General features: G+C 49.1%; 1 long non-coding RNA gene across 1 annotated transcript; it reads right to left on the bottom strand.

Moving 5' to 3' along the window:
* Positions 1-1,317: 1,317 nt before the first annotated feature.
* Positions 1,318-3,793, bottom strand: Gm52672. Its single transcript, XR_003955091.1, has 3 exons — positions 3,680-3,793; positions 2,231-2,348; positions 1,318-1,557 (listed from the first exon to the last, which is right to left on the bottom strand). It is a non-coding gene; the product is annotated as a predicted gene, 52672 (long non-coding RNA).
* Positions 3,794-4,870: the final 1,077 nt, after the last annotated feature.

The raw sequence follows: 4,870 nt of genomic DNA, 5'->3' as shown, positions 1-4,870 counted from the left end.
ACAGATAGCGCCTTCCAAAACTGCCTGCTCCGATCCCGTCAGCTTGGATCTCATTTGTTCAACTGAACCTACAAAGAAGTCCTCCCTCTATCCAGCCCATTGTGTAAGCCACTTGTTTACTGTCTGTCTGCCCCACCAGACAGAAAGGGAAGACCTACATTTTAATCATCTGGGTATCTCCTGAACCCAGCACAGGTTCCATACCTGTGTGTATTCGGACCTAACGGGACACCAGGGGACCCAGGGGAGGAAAAAAAAACAACACCCCAGGCCTGAAGTAGCTCTGGGCTGGGTGAAGAGATAAGAAACTGACACCACCCACAATAGGATTAGATCAGACCACGCCCTCTGCTAAGCCCCACCCACCACAGCCTCTTCCACCTGGAAGTACTATACTGTCACATCCCAGAGTGACCAAGCCATTTCTTTCAACTTCTCCTCTCCCAATCCTTTTGTTTCAGAACCTGTTTATTAAACACCTACTATGTAGCATACGCTACCCCGAGCACAGAGTAGTAACCCAGACATAAACACAACCACTTATCCTGTGAGGCTTCCACTGTTGTAAAACTCTCTGCTGGGAGCCTCTTCCTGTGACACACGACTTCCTTACTCCAGCTGGACGGTCGAATCCCCTACTGAGGGACTTCCTGTGCACCCACCCCACCCCCCACCCCGAAGCTTCCAGGCTGCAAGTAAGTTACTCCTCCAGCAGACCAGATCCGAGTGCCAGGCACCAGGCTACACCTTACTTGAGTGCGATCCACTAAGCACACCCCCCTCCACCCCCATAGAAACATGACTCCACTCCTTGGGGTGAGGGAGCTTGCCATTCCACTGGGGACTGCCACATCCAGCGACGATGCTAAAAGAAACAAGGATCAGGACAGATGAAAAACTAGCCCGCTTCTTCCTCTCCCAAGACTGCGGAGGGTTGGAGCGGGTCAGGCCTTGGAAAGGTAGCAGTCGAAAGAGACCTGAAGCCAGTGAGCTCAACCCAAGGAAGCCGTGCTTGCCAAGGACGCCAGGGTATCTGGTTTCCTCTGGCTGGTTCTCAGCTCTCTTGGTGGTGTGGTGGTGTTCCTCACAGCTGCTGGAGGCTAAGCCCTCCTCCCCTCTGAGCCTGTTGGGACAGAAGCTTAGTTAGCATCCAGCCCTTCCCCCCTCCTGCCCCCAGCACAGTCCAGGGAATCCTACGGAGATTCTTCCATCAAAATCGCCACCAGCTCTGCAGGAAGCCTTGGCCAGCCCCTAGTCAGCCCGGGTTTGGGCTGGAATTCCCCCCCCACCCCCGGGCATTAGGGGCTCCCTGGGAAGGGTGCAAATTCCAGCGTCTGAAGACCTGGTTTCCAAGTCCCCATTGCTTTGCTGGAAGCCTTTGGGCAAGAGGTAGCCCAAGAGGAGCGTGTCCTGTCTGGGTAGTGAGGGTCTTACTGTCCAGGGCAAGGGCTTGAAGGCAGAACTAGGGGAAAGATAGGGAGTCACATTCCAGGCTATTTGGCATCTGGATGGATGGGGAGCAAAGAAGAGGTCAGGACTGGAGAAAGTTTCTGCAAACTGAAAAAAAAAAAAAAAAAAAAAAAAGATGACCATTGGGGCTGGAGAGGGGGCAAGTAAGAAAGAGTAGTTGCTATGGCTGAAGAAAGTTGGCATTCAGCTCCTGGTGCCCCGTTAGGACAGCTCTCAGCCACCTGGAATCCCAGCTCCAGGGGGCCCAACAGCACACAGACATATACATATAATTTTTAAATAACAAAAATTCATACTTTTGGTCAGGTAGTACTGGTGCATGCCTTTGATCCCAGTAGTCTGGAAGAAGAGCCAAGCAGATCTAAGTTTGAGGCCAGCCTGACCTACAGAGTGAGTTCTAGGACAGCCAGAGCTACACAAAGAAACCATGTCTCAGGAAAAAAAAAAAAAACTTTTTTAAAGAGATGGTCACTAGCTAGGCATTGTGGTGCATGCCTGTAATTCCAGCTGTTGGTATCAGGACCTCTGAAACCCATGACATCACATAGGGGGGACCGAACACCTGTTGCCAAGGCAACAGCCACCATATTCCCAGAATCCACTTGGCTCACCTCCCACTTTTACCTGTCACGTCATCACCCATATATTAAAAAAGGCCCCATATCTATCTCTCTCTCCCCCTCTCCCCCTCTCCCCCTCACCCCCTCTTCCTCCCATTCTCTTTCTGCCACCACCTTGCCCCTCTGTAGAACTGTTTGACCTGGTGTGGTCCTGGTTGACGATCATAACACCAGCACTCCAGGAAGTAAAGGCAGAAAGGTTCAGGAGTTAAAAGCCAACCTTGGCTAGGTTTCAGGTTCACTGTGCTACATAAAACCCTGTTTAAAAAGAAAAAAAAAAAAAAATAGGGGGCTGGAGAGATGGCTCAGCGGTTAAGAGCACTGACTGTTCTTCCGAAGGTCCTGAGTTCAAATCCCAGAAACCACATGGTGGCTTACAACCATCCGTAATGACATCTAACGCCCTCTACTGGTGTGTCTGAAGACAGCTACAGTGTACTTACATATAAATAATAAATCTTTTTTAAAAATGAGATTTAAAAAAAGAAAAGAAAAAATAATAATAATTCCAAGCCAAAAGGAAGTAGCACAGGCCTTTCATTCCCAGCACTCACAGGCAGAGGCAGGATGCTTACAGGTTTTGCTAAAGAAGAAAGAAAGTGGATTGGAGTTTAAAGTCAAACATGCTTTGGAATGCCTCTCAGTAGACATCATAATTCGATGTTGTAGTAAAACACGTTTTAGGAAATGTATAGGATGGGTCTAGTTTGAGCTAGAAAGCACCTACTATGTGCTCCGTGAGTATAGGTAACTATCAGAAGGCCATGTCCAAATGGCTTCTAGAAGTGGCCACTGACTACAGTGGTTCCTCATTCCACTTGGCCTTCTGTGGGGTCTCTGTTCTCACTTCTGCTCTCTTAATAGTTGTGCCCTCATACACATACATACACATACACACACATACACACACACACACACACACACACACACACACATACACACACACACTCCCTGGCAGCCCCTTACTTCCTCTAGGTCAGTAGCGCCACTCCCTCCCTAAGGAGCCCAGAGAAAGACACCTGGTCACTTCCAGTCTGCTTTTCTCCATAGCAACCATCACCACTTGCCAGAGTATATGTTTATTTATTTATTTATTTTCTCACCTGCCTTCCTCATTAGGGTTGGGGCACTCGGGGGGGGGGGGGGGCTTTATCTTAAAGCTGAATGATTCATTTAGCAAGGGGATTCTGAACTCCTGGCCTTGGTGGTGCACTGGTCAGCGATGGGTGTACAATAGTGAGAGCAAGCTGATGTCTCAAGGACCCTTCTGTGTGGAGCTAAGAGGCCAGCAGAAAAGACAAGGTTAATTCCGCAGGCACGCAGGTACTTAAGTCATTACAGACTGTGCCAAGTGCTAGGAGCAATCAAAAAAGAGAGGGCCAGACAGCCCAGACAAGAGCAAACAACAGCAGACTGATCGGGTGGATGAAGGCCGGTGGGGAAGGAGGGTTTCTCCAGAGAGGTGACCATAACTCTGTGTTCTAAAGGATGAAAGGAAGAAACTATGGGGGCGTGGGTGAGAGGGTTGAGAGGGGAGTTGGTGGCAGGAAGAGCTCTGCCAGGGAGAATTATTGATAGCTGGCCCTTACCTCACGGTAGCCGCAGAAGGCTCCTATGTTCTGTGCATCTTGCTTGCTATCATGTCAGAGATTGCGCATGACACAAAACAGGAGTTGCCTAAGGGGGCGCTGCCAGGTAACAGTGCAGGAAGCAGGCAAATGAGCAAAGACTGGGGTCATACCCAGCAGGGTGGCGGTTACCGAAAAGCAAGGCCACACACAGCAAACAGGAAGTGAGGAGAGTTGAGGATGTAGAGATGTAGGAATCCATCTGTACTGTTGGTGGACATAGGAATCCATCTGTACTGCTGGTGGGCAATGTAACGACCTCTGCGAAGAACATTGCGGAAAGTTACCTCAAGAGCCATCATTTCTATTTCTGAGAACAAAAAGCAGGAGTCCAGCTGCACATCAGTGTCCACAACAACACTGCCACAAGGGCCAGAGGACGAAAATGACCCACATGGGGCTGGAGAGATGGCTCAGCGGTTAAGAGCACTGACTGCTCTTCTAGGGGTCCTGAGTTCAATTCCCAGCAACCACATGGTAACCACATGGTGGCTCATAACCATCTGTAATGGGATCCAGTGCCCTCTTCTGGTGTGTCTGAAGGGTGCAACAGTGTACTCACGTACATAAAATGAATAAATCTTTTTTTAAAAGAGAGAGAGAGAGAAGAAAATGACCCCCATGTCCACCTATGAATGGGTAAATACAATGGTACACCTCATGGAGTAGTATTCAGCCTTATAAAGGAAGGGAGAGGAGGAGGGATCATAGCAGAAGGGGAAAGGGAAGGCGATTTTGAGGAGGCATGGTGACATAGCCCTGTAATCAGAAGCCAGGCTAAAGCAGGAAGATCATGAGCTACAGGAGGGGACGCTGTATTCAAAAGGAAGAAAGGAAGAAAATTAAACATTTTCAAAAAGAGCTGAGTATAGAGGCAAAAAACTGATAATCCCAACACTGGGGTGGAAGGAGTACGAGTTCAAAATCAGCCCTGGCTACATACCAAGTTCAAGGCCAGCCTGGGATAGTTGAGATCCCGTCGAGAGAGAGAGAGAGAGAGAGAGAGAGAGAGAGAGAGAGAGAGATTCTTATGCATATTTCAACGTGGGTGACTTAGGTCTGCTAACTAACAAAATGCTAAGGAACAATCGCTTTGTGAGTCCACTGGTGTAAGGAGTCACACTCAGGAGGGATATAGGGAACAGGGACAGT

The sequence above is a fragment of the Mus musculus genome, chromosome 4 (genome assembly GCF_000001635.26).
Source record: "Mus musculus strain C57BL/6J chromosome 4, GRCm38.p6 C57BL/6J".
NCBI classification, from domain to species: Eukaryota; Metazoa; Chordata; class Mammalia; order Rodentia; family Muridae; genus Mus; species Mus musculus.
Note: the sequence above shows the minus strand (reverse complement) of the source record. Positions and strands in the feature narration are given on the sequence as shown.